Raw genomic sequence first — 22,094 nt, 5'->3', positions numbered from 1 at the left:
GACAGAACTCTACAGGTGCAGGGCACAGCTGACTCCCCGCTAACTTCCAAAAGTTCATTGGTGTGAGCTTTTTTCAACACATGTGCAGCAGACCGCAGCATTGTTGTTTGCCATTTCTGAAGCAGATCAAGCGTGGTCAAAACACCAGCCACTTGGGCACCACATGCTTGACAAGACATATGATGACCTGCCATGCAGCTTGTTGACAAAAGCACCTGAAAGACCCACATCATAAAAGAGTTCAGACTTCTCCCTGCTTCTCATCTGGGATTTCTACCCTTACTACACCTACATTTTTCTCAACAGCCTCCACTGAGAGGGATGATGGTATAGCAATGGGTCCCACAGGTCGTTGCATTCAATCTGCTAGCAGTACACCACCTGTTAATTTCAACATGAAAATTTCAATACCCCAGTTGCTGAACCATACAAAAAATACTGTCCCACCCACCCACATGCTCAGCATCGAAATGCTAGCTTGCCCAAATTATTAGCGTTACAAATGCTGCCTTTCCATCTGGTGGAATCTGGCCCCTCTCGTGAATTTGCAGAATGTGCTGTACCACAGTGGCAGGTTCCATAAATAAATGTATTTTCACGTAAGGCCTTTCTAGCTCTGTACCATCATTTGGAAGGAAAAGTTTTGGCTTCATTGGACAGGGAGGTCAGCAGCAAGGTCCACATTACTGCTGACACATGGTCCAGAAGGCATGGTCAGGGACGTTACATTTCCTTCACAGTGCACTGGGTAACTCTGCTGGCAGCTGAGAAGAATGCAGGATAGGGTTCAGTGCTGGAACTTATTCTGCCACCATGACTCCAAAAAGCTGGTGGTAATTCTGCCACATCTGTCTGCTCCACCCCCTCCTATTCTTCTCCCTCTTCCTCTATGGTCTGTTCTGCTGAATTGTCCTCTGAACCAGCAGTGCACCCTAAGCGTTTAAGGGGCTACTCAAGCAGCCAGGCTAAAAGATGCTATGCGGCACTTCAGCTGGTATGTCTAGGGGACAGGAGCCACACTGGTGCAGAGAGATTCTGTCAGCCTTGCATAGGCAGGCTCAGAGGTGGTTGATGCTGTGACAGCTTGAGGAATGGTTGTATGTGACAATGGCATCAACCTTCTCTCCACCCTCTGACAGGGACACATGTTCCATGCTTGGCATACATCCTGAATTTGATGGTGCAGCATTTCTTGAACAGGTACCCAGGCTTTCAAGATCTTCTGAGGCAGTCCAGACAAATATGTCACCATTTCTAGCGGTCATACACAGCCAGTGTTTAGCTGGCTGGATTTCAATGGGAATTCAGCCTGCCCACCAAACGCCTCATTTGTGACATGCCCACCAGGTGGAACTCAACATTGGCAATGCTGCAGTAGCTGTGCACACAGCAGTGGGCCATCAATGAGTACTTGTGTGAGTATGGCACAAAGACAGGCTCAGGGGAGTTTGGCCTATTTCGCCATGCCAGTGGCTGCTGATAAAGGATGCATGCACTGTCTTGTCACCATTTGAGGATGCCACAAGGATGGTGAGCCCTGACAATGCATGCAGCAGTGACACTATCCCTCTAGTCTTCCTGCTGGACAGGGCACTTGGGGCAGAACAGCGGAAGGAAGAGAATGACTATCCTTTCCTCTCAAGGCCCCCTTTATGCAGATACCATTCCTGAGGGGGCTGCAGAGCACACAGGAGGAGAAGGAGGACTGTGGTAGCATGGAAGTAGAGGATAACATATGGCAGACTTCAAGGGATGATTTTCAGTCACCAGAAACCCAACCAGGAGTAGTACGTGGCTGGGAGGAGGTAGTTCCTGACAGTGTCATCCTCAGTGACCAGAGGACTCAGAATCTCATGTCTCCTCAAACTTGTGCTGCATGGGCTCTCTGATTCTGCAATGCCTGCGCAAGGATTTGTAGTATCAAAGAAAGGGATCATTACTGGTTGGCAACCCTTCTTGATCCACGTTACAAGAGTAAAGTTGCAGAGCTGATTCTGCCTTGGCAGACAAAGCACAGGATGAGACATCTTGAGGATGCCTTGAAGAAAAATTTGTGTAACACCTTTCAAGACACTGGGAGGTTACTATTTCCTGGACAACGTATGTCTAAGGCTTCATTTGGTCAAAGGAAGAGTGGTGGAGAAGGCGGATGGCTGGCTGATGCCTTTAAATAATTCTTTAGTCATCAGCGCCCAGGGCTGTTAGGTTTAAGCACCCATCAGCAGCATCTGCAGCATATTGTGCAAGATTATCTAGGGGAAAGAGTAGACTTGGAGACCTTTTCAACTGAGAATCCACTGAGTTACTGGGTCTTGAAGGAGGATCACTGGCCAGAATTTGCTCAATATGCAAACGAACTACTGTCCTGTCCGGCATCCAGCATGTTTTCCAAATGGACATTCAGTGCTGCTGGAAGTTTTGTGACAAAAGAGTGCAACTGTCCACAGACTCCATTGATTGGCTGACATTTATCAAAATTAATCAATTCTGGATCAACAGCAGCTATCAAGACCCTGAAGCTAATGAAACTGACTGAATTTGTTACAGATCTGGGATCCCTTGAAGACTGCCTATGCTGCCTACCCTATTCCTAATTATTCTAGCTTCCAACAATGTTTTTGGTTTACGGTACCACCAATACCCTAGGCCCCACTTTTCTTCACCTGTTTGACAGGTGCATGTGATTTACATTTTTTACAACTTTTTTCTAATTTTTAACAGCAGGGCCCATTCCTGCGCTTAGCAAAAGTAACTGTGAGGGGTTAGAGTGTTCCGGAAACTACCAACACCCAAGCTCCAATTTTTCTGCACCTGTTTAACAAGTACATTAATTTTTAATTTTTTTTTTAATTTGTAACAATTTTTAACAGCAGGGCCCATTTCTGCGCTCACCAAGAGTAACTGTAAGGGGTTACAGTGTTTGACAGGTGCATGTAATTTAAATGTTTTACTTTTTTTTTTCACATTTTTAAAAAAGAAGGTTCTATACATGCACAGATGTGCAACTTTGCAGGTAGTTTAAGGGGACCCCCCAGGCATGATATTTAAAGGAATTTTTTATTTTTACTTTAAGCAATGAAAAATGACTGTCCTTTTAAAAACAGCACTTCTTGAATTTTTTTTTTTCACTAATTCATTTCGCTTGGGGCAGTACCCTAGTCCCCATACCCCTTTTATGGGCAATAACTTGCATATAAGTCTTCAAAATGGGTACTTTTGAAGTTTACAAGTTCGAGTCCCATACACTTGAGTTGAGTTCGAAGTTTGCAGTCAAACATTCATTAGGTTTGAACAGGGAGTGTTCGGACCATCACTACAATACAATATCAACAGATGATCCAGATGAAGGCAAAACATAAAACAATAAAGCATGATTCAATTTTCTCCAGTGGGTTAAAAAAATCTTTCCTGATCCCCCAAGAGACAGTGGGATATTCCTTGGATTGAATTTACCTATACATATTAGTATCCAGTCATATTATGCACATTTAGGAAATAATCCAGGCCTTTCTTAAAACAAACTACTGAGCTGACCAGAACCAGCTCTTAGTTGTGATATATTTGCCAAGTGAAAATATCTAGATGAAATCTAGAAGACTTGCAGTTAAATAAGTCACATTACTATACATTAGTGCAGCTAATTATATTAGCAGAAAATATAAAACTTTTATATTATTAATGCTGTATAATCAACATTCCCCAATGAAAATCAACATATTTTGTGATTCATTACATTTATGAACATAACATTAAATTTAGAGTTAAGCAAAAGGTCAAACTTAACTTCAGTAGAGTAGACCAGCTGCTTCTAGGCAGAAATAAAGTGTTGTTTGCAAGATGCTGCTGTATGTGAACTTCTTATTTAAAACGCTCTTAGCACATATAAAATGTACTTGCAAAGCAAAGCTGCAACATGCCTTCTGAACTTTTAGTCAAAAGAAACTGTCATACCTAAGAACATTCAATCTCCTGTGGTGGTCTAATTATACCACATTCAGTTAGTTTAGCAGAAGGTATTATGTTAAATTAGTGAAAAGTAATTGTGGAAAAAAGCAATGACTTTTCACTAGCTGGAGTAGAGAACAAAAGCATAACTAAAAAGAATTTCATAGCACACTAATAAAATAGTATACTCAGCCCAGTAGAAAATTCCAGGCAACTATAGCACAAAAGCGTGTATGTGCATGTGCACATTTGTATGCATACCTCTCAACAGGACTATCCTATATTGTTAGCTTATCCCCATGGTCCTGTGTAGAGGGGCTATGACCTACATTGCCTCACTTTGCTGTCTAATCACAGCGGCAGGTCCCTGCTGTTTAAGCTCCACCCACTGCACTGGGCAGAGTTGTATATGCTACAACTAGCTTAGAGCTCTCTGTTCCAAATGTTCCTGGATTAGTGGGAGAAGTTACAGAAGAAGGAGGAGGGAGAAAGGAAAGCATGGGACCAGGGGCGGACTGACCATTTGGGAACTCAGGCACTGCCCGAGGGCCCGGGGTCAGTAGGGGGCCCCATGAGATGCCCCTGGTACCTTTTTCATAGGCTTTTTGAGTTTGGCCAAGGACACAGGGGCCCCATGATCCCCTATTGCCCGGGGGCCCCATGAGTTGTCAGTCTGCCCCTGCATGGGACACAGACTTCAGTGCAAGTGGTTTTCTTTTGACACCAATTTTACTCCACACCTTCATCGAGCATTATTGCCTCCTCACCCCCTCTGGGCATTATTGTTTTTTCTTATCCCCCACTGGGTACTATTATTTCTCCTCTTCCCCTCAACAGGTACTATTGTTCCTTTTCACCTCCTACTGACACTTTTGTTCTCTCCCACTGATGGGCATTAGTGCTCTTCCCCACCCCATATTGGGCATTATTACTTTCTCCAACCGCCACTGGGCACTATTGTTCACCCCATTTCCCTTTGATACAAATACATCTTTTTTTCTCCCCCCTCCCCATTAACCACTGATGTCATGGCATTCTTCCTCCCATGAACATGGGCACTAGGCATTTTTTCTCCCACTGACCCTGGGGCAATCATTACTTCCCAGGGACCATTGATTCCAGGGCATTAACCTCTCTACAACCTTTTTTTCCCCCCAACAACTGACCCTGGAGCATTTTTTTTCCTTCCAGTAACCAGCAATGTAAAGGGATCTATAATACAGACTCCTTGTTGCTGCACACAGACCAGACTCCTGCACCCTGCAAATATGCTGTTTTGTGTATTGCAAATACAAATTCTGACTAAAGTGTTTTTTTTCCTCAACAGCTGTTCAGTGTTGTGTAGCGTGCAAATTTTGTTTTTTAGTTATGAAGTCTTTTTTAACCACTAGCCTACAGGGCACTTATACCCCCTTCCTGCCCAGGCCAATTTCCAGCTTTCAGCGCTGTCACACTTTGAATGACAATTGCGCGGTCATGCAACACTGTACCCATATGAAATTTTTATCATTTTTTGAGACAGATAGAGCTTTCTTTTGGTGGTATTTAATCACCCCTGGGATTTTTATTTTTTATTAAACAAAGCACAAACCACAGAAAATTTTTTAAAAAAAAACATTTTTTCTTAGTTTTTGTTATACAATTTTGTAAATAAGTGATTTTTCTCCTTCGCTGATGCGCGCTAATGAGGCTGTAGTGATGGGCACTGATAGGCTACAATGATGGACACTGATAGGTGGCACTGATGGGCACTGATGAGGAGGCACTGGTAGGTTGCACTGCTGGGCATTGACAGGCATCACTGATAGGCACTGAAAGGCAGCACTGATACATGACACTGATACATGGCGCTGATAGGCGGCACTGATAGGCAGCACTGACTGGTACTAATAGGCGGCACTGACTGGCACTTTTAGGCAGCACTGACTGGCACTGTTAGGCGGCACTGACTAGCACTGATAGGCGGCACTGACTGGCACTGATAGGCGGCACTGACTGGCACTGATAGGCGGCATCGATGCGCACTGATAGGTGGCACTGACTGGCACTGATAAGTGGCACTGATTGGCAGCACTGATAGGTGGCACTGATTGGCATTGATAGGTGGCACTGACTGGCATTGATGGGTGACATTGAAAGGCAGCTCAGGTGGGCACTGATATGTGGCATTGATGTGCACTGGTATGCACTGATATGTGGCATTGATGTGGCACTGATGGGCACTGGCACGTGGCACTGATGAGCACTGACTGCTGGCACTGATGGACACTGACAGGTAGCACTTCTGGGGCCACACTGATTATCAGGGCACACTGATCATCAGTGCCCTGATGATCAGTGTACATGTCCCCTCTGCGGAAAGCCGATTACCGGCTCTCCTCTCCTCTCGAGCTGTCAGCGTGACAGCTCGAGAGGAGAGAAATGCTGATAACCAGCATTTCCATGTTTACATGTGATCAGCTGTGATTGGACGCAGCTGATCACATGGCCAAGCCAACATCTTTGGCTCTTTCTGTGATCCGCTGTGTCAAAGGGACACAGCGCACTAGCGATCGCCGTGCTGCGCGTTCACTGAGCCGCGCATGAGCGGTGAGAATGGAAGGACGTCCTATCAGAACGAGAGAACCACCTTGCGCCCGTCTTTGTACTATATGGCGGGCAGAAGGTGGTTAAGGAAGGCTTAGACAAAGTGTGAGCTATCTATGTAGATCTGTTTTTTTCATTTATTAATATATTTTTTGGGCTTCTAAAGGTTTATGTAAGTGAAACTCTCGCTCCTAACACAATAATTATAGAATATGATGTGAGTACAAGGACCTCAAGCTATGTACAGTCTATACAGTATGTCTTAAGTTGGCCATACAATGACCAAAATTCATCCGGTTCAGCAGAGACTGACTGCAATTCTTTCAATGTGTACCATTCCCCACTTTTTTGATTAACTTTTGCTGAAGGGGCATGTTAGAAAAATGTTCTTGATCAGCGTCCGCTGATCTTTGCATTCTGACATAGATGGGTGTAGCTATCACAATACAATGTTCCGACAAAGAAGAATTCTCCTTGTTATTGAATGGCCAGCTTTAGGCTGTATGTAGGCATGCTCTTTTAAATACATCCAATATTCAGCACACTTTAGCCACACCTTTTTCCCCACAAAATGCTCTGCATGTCTTATCCTTCTCTAACTGTCCCTCTTTCTCAAGTTTTAAAGTTTTCAGGTACTGTATGTGTCAGGGGTGGACTGACAACTCATGGGGCCCCTGGGCAATAGGGGATCATGGGCCCCTGTGTCCTTGCCCAAACTCAAAAAAGCCTATGAAAAAGGTACCAGGGGCATCTCATGGGGCCCCCTACTGACCCCGGGCCCTCGGGCAGTGCCCGAGTTTCCAAAAGGTCAGTCTGCCCCTGGTATGTGTGCATGTTGCAGCTTACAAGGATGGCCCTCTTTAGACTCCAGTTGAAGTCATTGTAGACATTATACTATTAGACTATTTTAATACTTTTACCTCTACTTTCCTGATATAGCAGTCTCACAGTCTAAATATGACTGTGTAGTTCAAAAAGACTACTTGCTCATACTATCCAGTGCACATAATTGTCAGACATACAGTTGTGGCCAAAATTATTCAACCCCCAATGCTGTAAAGGGGTTTAGGGACTATAGTGTACATTTGGAATTGTATTCAGAATCAAATCCTACAAGGACGTTGTAACTACCCAAATGCAACTAAAATGACATCAATTGTTTATGTAATACAGTAGTAAATGGTTCTTATGTGGTTTCTTCATTGCCACAATTATTCAACCCCTTAAAGACTACCACTCTGAAGAACAGAGGTTCATACAGGTGCTTTCCATCAGGTATTGAAAACACCTGTGGATGTCACCGAGCAGCAATCAAGCATAATAAGCACCAATTAGGCAGCTTTAAAATGACTGTGATACTCAGCTCCTTCTAGACATTTACTGGTGTGGTTACAAACATGGTGAAGGCAAGAGAATGGTCCAGGAAGACAAGAGAAGAGGTGATTTCTCTTCACAGGAAGGGCAATGGCTATAAGAAGATTGCAAAGATGTTAAACATACCAAGAGACACCTTAGGAAGCATCATTCGCAAATTCAAGGCAAAGGGCACTGTTGAAACGCTACCTGGTCGTGGCAGAAAGAAGATGCTGACTTCGACTGCTGTGCGCTACCTGAAGCGTAGAGTGGAGAGAAGTCCCCGTGTGACTGCTGAGGAACTGAGAAAAGATTTGTCAGATGTGGGTACAGAAGTTTCAGCCCAGACAATAAGACGCACACTGCGTAATGAAGGCCTCCGTGCCAGAACTCCCAGGCGTACCCCCTTGCTGTCTCCAAAGAATAAGAAGAGTCGACTGCAGTATGCCAAAAGCCATGTGGACAAACCACAAAAGTTGTGGGATAGTGTTCTGTGGACTGATGAAACAAAATTAGAACTGTTTGGGCCCATGGATCAACGCTATGTTTGGAGGAGGAAGAACAAGGCCTATGATGAAAAGAACACCTTGCCTACTGTGAAGCATGGTGGAGGGTCAATCATGCTTTGGGGCTGTTTTGCTTCTGCAGGTACAGGGAAGCTTCAGCGTGTGCAAGGTACCATGAATTCTCTTCAGTACCAGGAGATATTGGATGGAAACGTGATGCAGTCCGTCACACACCTGAGGCTTGGGAGACGTTGGACCTTTCAACAGGACAATGATCCCAAGCATACCTCCAAGTCCACTAGAGCATGGTTGCAGAGGAAAGGCTGGAACATTTTGGAGTGGCCATCGCAGTCACCAGACTTAAATCCGATTGAGAACCTCTGGTGGGACTTAAAGAAAGCAGTTGCAGTGCGCAAGCCTAAGAATGTGACTGAACTGGAGGCCTTTGCCCATGAAGAATGGGCGAAGATACCCGTAGATCGCTGCAAGACACTTGTGTAAAGGTATGCTTCACGTTTAAAAGCTGTTATAACTGTAAAAGGATGCTGTACTAAGTACTAAGATTGAATGTCACTTGGGGGTTGAATAAAACTGATAATGCTGTGAGCACAGAAAAGACATTTGTGGTTATTTCATTATAACTGTTATGTTATATTTGTCTGACCTACAAGTGCCTCTTTAATGTAAATGTAAGCAAGATGACTGAATGATCAAAAGCAATGTCAAACTGGCCAAAACACTCAATTTCAGTGGGGGTTGAATAATTTTGGCCACAACTGTACCTCCCTCTTTCTTTGCAATGCAAGTGTATATGAGGACACCTGTGATAAGGCCTGGAGCCATTACTCATCTATGAAAATATAAAGCACACAGACGTGGGAGGACAGGAAACACACTTCCAGTTAGAGGAAAAGGTATTTTAAGGCATTTCTTAGTGAAACGTAGTTAAAAATCATAACACATGGCAGTAAAGGGCTATAAAGAGAAAAAAAGGTATGAGACTTTAATTGGGCTTTAAATTCCTGTGTGTGTAATGCTTACACTAGCTCATTTTTATTGCTAGTCTAATCTCTATTTATTGGATCTATTTATTGAATCTCTAATCTGTTGCAAAGTTTTCTTCAAATGAAAATTTGCCCAGCAATATGAAGTTAAGTCTACTGTGTATATACTGTATCTTTAGGGGTCATGGCCTCATAGGACACCATTGTGAGAGCCTACCACCCATGTAAAATATGTGCTTTGGTTTTATTTGTCTTTTGTAAACACTAGGAAGTACAGTGGATATGAAAAGTCTACACACCCCTGTTAAAATCTCAGGTTTCTGTGATGTAAAAAAATGAGACAAAGATACATCATTTCAGAACTTTTTCCACCTTTAATGTGACCTATAAACTGTACAACTCAATTGAAAAACAAACTGAAATATTTTAGGGGGGGAAGTAAACATAAAAAACTACAGTAATGTGGTTGCATAAGTGTGGACAATCTCTTATAACTGGGGATGTAGCTGTATTCAGAATTAAGCAATCACATTCAAAATCATTTTAAATAGGAGTCAGTAAACACCTGTCTTTATTTAAATCACCTCTGCTTAACCCCAAATAAAGTTCAACTGTTCTAGTAGATCTTTCCTGACATTATCTTAGTTGCATCCTACAGCAAAAGCCAAGGTCTACAGAGAGCTTCCAAAGCATCAGAGAGATCTCATTGTTAAAAGGTATCAGTCAGGAGAAGGGTACAAAAGTATTTCCAAGGCATTAGATATACCATGGAACACAGTGAAGACAGTCATCATCAAGTGGAGAAAATATTTTGCAACAGTGAAGTCCAAAAACTGGACATCTCTCCAAAATTGATAAAAAGACGAGAAGAAAACTGGTCTGGGAGGCTGCCAAGAGGATTACAACAACATTAACCTCCCTGGCGGTATGATTATTTACGATTTTTGGTGCTGAAAGCGGTACCATTATTTTGCATGGAAATATGTAATTTTTTTATTGTAGGCTGTAATATTTAGGAATAACTCACTGAAATCTGTCTGAACAAGAGTCTATTAAACATCCCGGGGATGATAAAATTTTAAACACAAAATCATAAATTATAATTTAATAAATAATCATAAAAAATAATAATATAATATTAATACATTTAATTCAATAATATAATCAAACCAAAAACACTGAAATTTGAAATATAGCGCCAAGTTCGCACATCGCTGAGCAAAGTCGCAGAATTGTTTTCAGTGTCTGATGACGAATTTCCCCCACCAATCATTATCACTCAATTCTGCAAGTGGTTCTGATTTACTATCGCTGTTCTCTAGCTGATCTAAACCGCTTTTGACCTAAAGGGACACTTTTTGGACGCCATGGACGTTTCTCAGTTTCCAGGCAGAAAGAACCGACAAAATGCAGGCAGGGCGCAGGACAAAAGCACTAGGGACAAAATGTATGTGAAATTGGTTGAGGCAGCAATGTTTTACTATGTAAAATGTAAAAAAAAAAAAATGACATTATTTAAAATTTTTAAATTTCCCGCCGCCGCCCGTACGTCCCACAGGGACAGGACACAGAAGCCGGATGCTGGCATCGGCCGGAGGAGATGGCCGGGGATGCTGCAGGGGACACATCGTGGGAGCGCAGGGTAAGGTAAGTGAAGAACAAATGCCGGAGCAGTGCCGCATGGTATTCCCGAGTGTAGCTCGGGGTTACCGCTCTTGGTACTGAAATGTTACCCCGAGCTACACTCGGGAATACCGCCAAGGAGGTTAAAGGAGTATCTGGTAAATACTGGCTTTGTGGTATATCTGCTATCAATCTTATTATTTTTTATGTTTATTTATTAAATTATAATTTATGATTTCATGTTTCAAATTTTAACATACCTGGGATGTTTACTAGACTCTTGTTCAGACAGATTTCAGTGAGTTATTCCTAAAAATTACAGACCTACAATAAAAAAAAATACATATTTCCATGCAAAAAAATTTACCGCTTTGAGCACAGAAATATGGACATAATCAGACAGCTAGTGAGGCTACTATTTTTGTAATAAAATTACTGTCAAATGTTTTATGAAATAACATGTGTATGAGTCTTGTGTTGTGACACCTATATAACAAATATATATTCTTAGTGGGATGTGGTGCCTTTGATCCTCTGACTCTCTGGTACCTCTTGCTTCATATTTTTTCTATTTCATGTCATAGGCGAATACGTTATGTCTTGCAGAACTGGAACTTCCAGATGTTCATTCAACACCTCCGCTCCTCCGGACACATCCACTCTCCTCCCCTTCTTGTCCTGATTCGGAAGTGTTGTGACCCCATGGTCCCCATTGGGGTCACATTACTTCCCCATTGACAGATCCCCGGCCATCGAGGCCAGGAAAGAATGTAATGCGGTGCAATGTGCACTACATTATATTCAGGGGAGACATGCAGGGTGTTTTAGACCCTTGATGTCTCCAAAAAGAGAACCAGTCACCAAAAATCATCACATAGGGGACTTTTTGTCCGCTATGTGATTAAAAAAAAAAAGTTAAGTGAAAAATTAAAAAAAAAGTTACACCCAAACATATAACCCCTCCAAAATTTTTCAAGGCCACCCCACCCCCACATATTTACATGTACAAATGTAAAAGCATGCACTGGGGTGCCTACATATGAAAACGTCAATTGTGATATGTTACATATCCCCGTACATGCCAAAATGAGAGTAATAATTCTAGCCCCAGACCTCCACCGTAACGCTGATCTAATGACCTATAAGGGGCTTTAAAAGAGTCAGCTATAAAAATATAGGGTACTAAAGTTTGTTGCCATTTCATAAGCGCACACAAATTTAAGGTTTGACATGTTGGATATCTATTTACTTGATCATCTTTTATATTTTACAAAAAATTGGATAATTTATTGCTTTTTTTGTGCCCTAAAACTAACTTTATTTTACTGAAATTTTGTGTTTCCTACACCTCTGTGATAATATCGCATGACATAAAAAATTGGAACTACAGCTATTTTATTTTCTAGGGTGTCTGCTTTCAGAAAATAATGTTTTGTGTAAACTTCAGGCCTTAAATGATTTTTTAAATGTGTGCAAATCGCAAAAACAGCTCTGGCAGCGAAAGGGATAAAGGATAAGCAGGACACTCCCCTTCCTTGACGAGTAGCCAATCGGGGCTCATTACACTGCAAGGTCTCCCCCTTGGAGATAAACAGTACAGTCTTAAAAATATTAAATGTTTAAGTCTCCATAAAGCCCCTTTTCTTTTAAAAACCCCAGACATTACTAATGGCACCTCAGATTTAAATATGGCTTTGGTTAAAATGTATTTATGCCCTCCTGGAGTTTCAATTTCACAATTCAAGCTCCTCATGCAAGTTACGACGGCAGCTAAACAAGTTATAGCAAAATCCTGGAAATCCCCCACCCTAAGTGTTGCAGCCGTCAAAACCAGAATAACACAAGCCATGATACATGCAAAGGTGGAAGCCACAATTCTAGACAAGATTATTAAATTTTTACGCATATGGAGCCCCTGGGTAGAGCACTTCCTCCCGCCTAACTTCGATGAATCACTCCTTCTTCCTTGATTTTTATACTGCGAGCCAAGGACGCTGTCAACAGCCCTTCGTAGGCAGCACCTGAGGTCTGCTGCAGATTTGCTAAGTGCTCATGGAGTCACCGTTTCTGTTCCCCTTTCCCTCCCCTATCTTCCACCCCCGTCTGACCCCCCTCCAAACTTCACCCTATTTCTTTTTTGCACCTGGGAGACAATACTCTGTTTGGCTGGGACAATGATGTTATCTGTAGTCGACTTTTATATACCTGTTTCAGCTAGAATTATATAGACATCTGTAATGTGATCCTCATTCATTTTTTCTACGTCCTACTGCCACCTCATTGTCCAATGTACACTAACAATGTCTGCCTGTTTGTAACGTTTGTAACTTTATGGTTAATTGTTAATAAAATGTTTGAACAAGAAAATGTATTTATTTTTATCAGGACAAGTAGGTTGTCATGAGGGACAAGTAGATTGGGGCACCGATTTATTTCCTGGACAAGTACTTTTTTCAAACATTTCCACACCCCTGACTACGGTATTTTATTTGGAAGCACAAAATTAAGAATGGGCTCGAATGGCTTTTATGTTTCTTGTGGGTGCAAAGTTGAGAAGACCATTGTTACATTAACTACCTGCCGACCGCAGATAGCCGAATGACGGCTGCACTGCGGCCGGCCAGTTCTGGGTGGACGTCATATGACGTCCTCCCAGAACGCGCTCTCCTGCGCGCCCCAGGGGGCACGCACCCGGCGATCTCCATGATCGCTGTGTCCTACGGACACAGCTGATCACGTGATGTGGTAAAAGGCCAATCACAGCGGCCTTTTACCACGTGATCAGCGGTGTCCAATGACACGCTGATCAGAGGAAAATGCAAGTGCCGGTTCTCGGCTGCACTTTCCTCACGCTGTCAGATCGTGAGGAAAGTACTGCCGAGAACCGGCAGTTGTCAGAGCGGGGATCGGCACCGATCATCAGGGCACTGATGATCAGTGCCCTGATGATCGGTGCTCAGCAGTGCCACCCGCAAACTCCGCCCACCTGTGCCCAGCAGTGCGCCCACTAGCTCCGCCCACCTGTGCCCAGCAGATCACCCACCTGTGCCCAGCAGTGCACCCACCTGTGCCACTCTGCAGTGTCACACACCTGTGCCCAGAAGTGCCACCCACCTGTGCCCAGCAGTGCCACCCACCTGTGCCCACCCACCTGTGCCCACCCACCTGTGCCCACCCACCAGTGCCACCCACCAGTGCCACCCACCAGTGCTGCCAGTCAGTGCCACCAGTCAGTGCCCAGGGGTTGTGCCAGTCAGTGCCGCCAGTCAGTGCCCAGCAGTGATGCCAGTCAGTGCCGTCTATCAGTACCCATCATCAGTGTCACCTATCAGTGCCGCCTATCCGTGACACCTCATTAGTGCTGTCTATCAGTGCCGCCTATCCGTGCCACCTCATTAGTACTGCTTATCAGTGCCCTTTAGTGCTGCCCATCAGTGCCACTCAGTGCTGCTTATTAGTGCCCATCAGTGCTGCCTCATCAACGCACATCAGTGAAGGAGAAAAATTACCTGTTTGAAAAATTTTATAATAGAAACAAAGAAACCTTTTTTTTTCAAATTTTTTGGGTTTTTTTTATTTATAGCGCAAAAAGTAAAGCGCCCAGTGGCGATTAAATACCACCAAAAGAAAGCTCTATTTGTGAGAAAAAAATGATCAAAATTTCATATGGGTACAATGTTGCATGACCGCGCAATTGTCAATCAAAGTGCGGCAGCGCTGAAAGCTGAAAATTGGCCTGGTAAATAAGGGGGTATAAGTGCCTGGTAGGCAAGTGGTTAAAAACCTGATTTTCTAAATTGTAAAGTAAGTTGATGGATAACTGTATTCACTTCAAACATTCAATCAAATGGATCAAATGGAGGAAGTGTACTTTAAAAAATGCACATATCTGGTTGTGTTAAGTGGAAACATATTCAATTTCCTCCACTTTAGTTCAAACTGTAGTAAATCAGGACCTACATGTTATAGGCTGTATGCATTCTTTCATGGATTTAGACATTATAAATTCACTGATTATTAATTAAGGCTTATGCAGTAAACATAGCCAGAGCTTAGAATAGTTCTTCAATAATTGAAGCAATACCGGGAAATAGGCCTGATATCACAAGATGTTGCAAGACAGGCTGTCACACTTTAGAAGCTAACAAACTAACTCCAAAGGAAAGTGACCATACTTGCTGGTAAATGAGTACTTGCTTTCTGTATTTGTGAACTCAGTTGACAGGAAATCAACAACAATGACTGACTTATTTGTCTTTTTTTAAAACATTTTTCAACATTAAAATGCAATCAATGCCCACTCATATGACTTCAGAGCTCAACTCTGGTCAATTAACTTAATTCTCCCAAAGCATCCTTCTCTAGCTGCTGATCTCTCTGCTGTCACGCGCAACGTCAACTGTTGGCACAATGAGGATGAAGTCAAGAGGATTTGGTGGGTGAGGTATGGGGTAGTGGTCCCATCTGGCCTTGTTGATGGCTGGATCCATATAGGCTGAATAGATCCTTTGGGAAGTGATATGTAGCATACTAGCAGATGAGCAGAAAAGTAGTGGCTGCATTGCAACCAAGAGGGAATAGATAACCTACTTGATGGTGACATGCTGAAGTTAGCCTTTAAAAGGTTATCCAGAGGCTTTTCAATCTCTGTAGAATATGTGGATTCTGGATAGCTATAGCAAGAGAAAACACTAGAACTGTGACTGGAAATGAACTACATTAGTGAGAACATTCTACCAAAACAAATCAACAAATTGGACAAAAATCAGAGGTTTAACAAGAGAAACCACAGCATCACTTTGTTGTTAAATCTACAGACCTAGCACTACCTACAGTATAACTGAAAGTGGTGACATAGTACATTAACTCTATAATCAAAGGCATGCAACAGTAGTAAATTCTTCATAGCCCCGCCAGTGTCAAAATATTGGACCACAGTGGCTCAGCATAAGGTCAGGTACCAATTAAATAAAATAAATGTAATAAAGCACCTATACCAGGTAGTTTACATCAACAGGCACAAAAATAACAGAACAAATGAGTCACAGAGGTATTGTCTAGTTAACAGATATATGCTTACACTGCTAAATTTGACCTGAACATCTAGGCTCAGTGACCTCTGCTTGCTGATTCGTATTATAAATGGCCTAAGGTTTTAAGCGGTATACTCTAAGGTTTAGTTTTGGATCACTACTTTTTAAGCTATGTATAAAGCATACATAGGTTTGGATTTAATGTGTTATTCCTAGGTATGCAGATGACACAATTTATGTCGTAGAATGCAGGCCTTGCAAAACATCTCTAGCTTGCAAGTTGACTTAAATACTCACTAGACAGCTACTGTACACGCAAAAAGAGGTTTAATGTTAGTTAAGTGTTCTTGCATGGCAAGACCACTTACTGTTATCTCACATATATATTCTTATTATTATAGCCAAATTTATCACCCTAACTCCTCCCACAGTTTTTACACTACATAGACAGTAATATACCGAAACGTGCAGATTGTTCTCGTTTGGTGTGCTATTACTTTGTGGAACGTTTCGCTGAATGGTTCACAAAATATCAGCGTTTTTGTGGTGAAATTGGTCCCATAGGAATGAATGGTGGAATGTTCAAAACTAGAGTGTGAGCTGAAAAATCAGGACATGATTTCTAAACTGCCATCACTCCCTCATTTTCAAGCCCTCCTACACAAATCTTATATCAAAACATTCAGCTATCCCTGCTGCCACTAAAAATGTCCACAGCTAAGCCATAGTCCTGATATTTTTCACAATATGACCATTTGTTTGCAGCTTACACCGCCCATTGACATTCATTGAAACTCCACTCTAGCCACCTGCGACTGTGCCTTCATTTTTAATATGTCAGAGACATACTATGCATCAAAATGTAGGTCTGGGTCTGGTGATTCTCACAATATAAAGCTCTTTGGTGTAGGTTTTATAATTTTTAAACTACAACTGTTTGAAAATGGCAACCGCCAGTGAAGTGAGCAAGTTGGAGCAGTTTGTTTTTAACTGCTCTTCTCTGCCCTATTTGAAATTTAACTTTGAATTCTTGACAGTTTGGCCGGCTTCTGGTTAAAGGTTTGGAAATATGTTTTCTACAGTAGAGAGTATTTGAGGTGATAATGCTGCTAATGTTTTTATAAATGTATGCTTTAATGTAACTGTGAAGCACTTTGGGCAACAACATTGCAATTAAATGTTCTATATAAATAATTAAAAGTTGAAATGCATTTCTCACTCTATCCAGCTTGCCATGTGCACTTTTTAAATTTGATCAATCAATTGCTTAGTGTAATGTTTACTATCTTTACTCACTCCAAACACTCCACACAGTTACTCTGCCCACTCCATAAAGTTACTTTGCCCAGTCCAACCTTTTCACAGTTACTCCAGCCACTCCAACCACACAATAGTTACTCAAGCCACTCCACCCAGTTACTCCACCAACTCGAGTTGTAGACTACTGGTGGAGGCAAGAACACTTCACACAATTTCACCAGAAATTGTAGCTTTTCTAGTTAATGTAACGTTCTGCCCTTCTGCATACATCACACAATCTAGGGGAGTGAACACCTTTAATCCAATGACAGAGAAGGTTGGTTCTAGGTGTCCTGGTAGACCTAGTATAGCAAAGCAATTCCAATACACTTTTGCCACTATGCAAAGTCTTATTAAGGTTTTAAGTTGAATCTGCAGTTCAGTTTTGGACACCAGTTCACAAAAGGATGCTGTAGAATGGGAAAGAATGCAGAGAATGGCAACTAAGTTAATAATGGAAATAGAGGATCTTAGCTATGACAAAAAAAATAACCAAATGTCAATACAATAAACTAAGCGGAAAGTTGTTTATAAAAGCATTCTTTGCAACTAGAGGAAAAGAGGTTTAATCTCCATATATGGAAAGAATTCTTTATGGTAACAGATGTGAACTTGGAGAACAGGCTTTCACAGGGATTGGCTCTAGCTGACTCAGTAAATTGCTTAAAAAAGGACTTGCTATAAGAAAAATTGCTCCAGTAGAAATACAGACAGTGGGATTGATTTACTAAAACTTGAAAGTGCAAAAGCTGGTGCAGCTGTGCATAGTATCCAATCAGCTCCTACTTTCAGCTTGTTCAATTAAGCTTTGACAAAAAATCTGGAAGCTGATTGATTTCTATGCTGAGTTGCACCAGATTTCACATTCTCCAGTTTTAGTAAATCAACTCCTATGAGTGAAAATATAACAGTAACAGAGACAACAATAAACATACTTTCAGTGTCTATGGCTATCGTAAGATTTATCTGTTATATTTAATTCCATTAAAAAAAAAAGTAAATTTGTCACTGTTCTAAAATATATTTTTCTAAAGTTCCTTTTGATAATGCATAGATCTCAGTAGCTACTTAATGATTTTTCTGTATAATCAACTTCTCAAATGCCATTTGTAGGCATTTCGCAGCTTGATGCTTTTCATATGGGCTGCTAAAAGCACATTAGGTCACTCCACAGACTATGATACTTGTTATTGTAGAGGATTAGGATGTTTTATACAGCTCACCTGTCACAAGCTGAAATTGGGCTACAACTTCAGCAAGAAATGTGATTTTTATATATATATATATATATATATATATATATATATATATATATATATACAGTCTTTGTTTCTCAAAGACTTTAAAACACCATTGAAAATATATATTTTTTCTGTTAATTAAAAAGTTATTGTGGTAGTTAAAAAATCCAGCAAACTTTCTCTGATTAACAGTATAAATAGGGCCATGTTCTCACATATAACTATGTAATCATTGGCTTGGTATTATAACACAATGTCAACAGGGTCACAACTTTAGGGCTGTTGAGTCCAGTTGCTCTATTATTTTTCTCTGCTGCCTTTAGAAAGATATATATTGGTGTCTAGGCACTTTTGGGTCCCAGTAAAATATTGGCAACTCCACTTGAACTGGCATATTCCACAGAGATTCCCAAGCTGAGCCCCCTGAATTTCCCTCACCCCTTTCCTCCCTCTTCTCCTCTCCCCTTTACATTTATTATTTCCCATCCCTGCCTCCACCTCCTAACGTATACTTTATATCCCCTAACCCACATATTCATACAAGTATACAATTGTATATCAACATAACCCTTTAGAATTTTTTTCAAATTAAATCAGACCACAATATGTAAAGTTGTGTTTGGATTATACCATTTGTTCTTCTGCACTTACAAGACTGTGGACATGTACAATGCCTTTTTCACCAAGAATATTATCTCTGCTTTCATGTATTTCCTTATTGTTTGTTGAACAAAAACTGAAAATTGAATATAACCTGTTTTTTTTTTAAATAATGGCAACTCTCTTAAGTCAATAACATTTGACCAAGGTCATGTCTGAATGGTTAATTCCCACTGATTGTTGAGACTATGCTCTGTAGCACAACCCCTGAAGGAGACACTTTTTAAGATAGGTCCTCTGTTCTTTGCCACTACCTCCTCAAATGCTTCTGCCCCCTTTGACTCACTAGTTTGAATATGACAGCAAGTAAACCCAATGATATGCAGCAAACTACTCCTATCACCCAAAATTAGTGCACTCTTGAAACAGGCACCAAAAGTACAAACACGTTGACAATTATGGTAACACAGCTTAGCTAATAGAATGACTAACATTAATGGCATGGAACACCCAGATCAGCATAAACAGTAGCAGTGTTACCTAATATGCAGCAGTGAGCAATAATATGACTTGATCTAACAATGCAGGTGCAATACTGCCAGTGTGCACTAAAGATGGATACGCTAGACCTAAACTGACTATGTAGGCACTGTCAGAAATGAGCAACATTAACAGCGAAGGAAAATTAAGGAAAGTTGCAAGATGGAAGATGAGGGCGGACCTTAAAGTTGATCTTCTTCCAGCTAATGCTGAGGCCCTTTAAACAAGCAATTGTGCACTTATGATAGGCATTTAAACCTGCATGCAGTAAGATGGCAAAGGGTGCAATACAGTTCAGCGCAAGGTGGAATAGAAGTGATCCAGAGATAGTAATGATGTGATACAATTGCTGCTCAGAGTTGGGAACAGGGAACAGTGCTGTAGGAACTTGAAGGTAATGACATACAGAAATGTTATAAGGGGTGCAGATTGGGTGCTCTATTTGTCCTGCTCTCAGAAGCGTAACTACTGCTAAGTGTTCAAAGCGGGCCAGCTACCCTCTCACCAACACCTGGAGATGACGATAGGCTACTGGGGTGGAAAGGCCACCTTTGGTTTTGTTCTGGTGTGGCTACAACTCAATAGCCTGAATGAAGAATCCGAAGAATGCTCCTGTCTCTAGGTGGCAAACCTACAAGGCCAACATGACACTGCTGCTGGATCTACAGTGATCTCACTCTCAACCGAAGGCTCTTTAGGGCTGGTTCTGTCTCCTTCTCAGATAAACAGGTCCATGTGTGGACTCCTGCGACGCCAAGAGAGCGCGCTTCTCTCAGGCAATTAAAAAAAAAGGCTCATTGAGGCTCCTTCTGCTCACAGAGAGTTTATTGGAGCCTGTAGTTCAATGCGTTATACCAATACATGACTGCAGCCTTGGACTACACCTCCCAGGAGTCTAGGCACTCTGCATTGAAGTCTATGGGTTCACTTGACATGGACCCCCCCCCCGCTGGCCAGAGAAGGGTAAAGCAGTATAATGCTAACATCACAAAAGGGGAAGAGAAGTGAATGAAGAGCTATTCTCCATACTGTTGAATCTCAGTACCTGGCTATAGCTGAGAGGTATTGAGGGGACTTCTGAAGGTACAAGACATCTAATACTCATGTGGGGGTGTTTATGAAAACATTTGTCTAATAGTTAATATGCAATGTGCATAAAATTTTTTTAGTATGAATCTTTGAGTGTGTTTGGTGACCAAAGCAACACATTTAATTCTGCATTGTTGTGTAGCCATAGAGCAACCATGTCCCTATTTTCTATCTTCTACCTGCAAGCACTCTTTTTGCAAGTAACTTTAATCACACATACAATAAAAGCTATCCCCCCTCTGACATATGAATGGACCATAACAATGGCATATTTCATGCCCTTAAAATGAAGTATGGGATAGCATTTATTTTGTTTGATTCTACTTTAAATGCTGTGGGGCAGCACAGTGGCTAAATGGTCAGCACTTCCACCTAACAGTACTAGGGTCATTGGTTCAAATCCCAACCATGGCACCACCTGCCTGGAGTTTGCATGCTTTCCCTGTGCCTGTGTGGGCTTCCTCCCAAACTCCAAAGACATGCTGGTCAGTTAATTTGATCCTGTCTAAATTGGCGCTAGTATGTGTATGTAATAATGTGAATTAGGGACTTTAGATTGTACACCCCTTGAGGGTTAGGGACTGATGTGAATATACAATATATGTAAAGGCACTGAGTAAATCAATATAAACCTGTGTATCTGCATACTTTATAAAGGCAATCTGGCATATATAGATATATCCCCTAATTGTGTAGTCTTGTATACCAAACAATACCATATAGTTTAAAAAAAACTAAATTATTTTTATTTAGGCATCTAATATACTGTATATGTCTATTATAAGTATGGTCAGCTAACATTTTAGATTGGTATGCTAAATTTACTTAAACAAGCAAAAGAACCTTAGAGCAGAACTTCACTCTCTTAATCAACATTGACCATTTTGAATGCTTATGCTGCTACCATTTGTAAATAGATAGGAAGGTATACAGTATATTTGTACTTGTTTTAAATTTTTTATATATACTTTTCAGTTACTTCCTGGGTACCAGGAAGCAAGCAAGCAAAGGATGCCATACATCCCAGGAGTCTTCAGGAGAGGAGGCGGCAAGTAGGGGTTTTCTCAGCTATACAGAACCACCTGCCTGCATGCCTGAGTTAAGGGCAGAGGGATTCCAGGAAGTAAATACTTCTTAAATCATCTGCCATTACTCAAGATGGTCATAGCCAGAGATTCTATAATAGGTTTTTCAAAGTGATTTCTCAACATAATAAAGCTCAGAGACATGGATGGGCTAGTTTGCTTTGAATTAAAATAAATAAATAAATCAGTC

Source organism: Staurois parvus, unplaced genomic scaffold, assembly GCF_062004578.1.
Source record: "Staurois parvus isolate SC_StPar_1 unplaced genomic scaffold, SC_StPar_1.0 ptg000258l, whole genome shotgun sequence".
NCBI classification, from domain to species: Eukaryota; Metazoa; Chordata; class Amphibia; order Anura; family Ranidae; genus Staurois; species Staurois parvus.
This window is presented reverse-complemented; position numbering follows the sequence as displayed.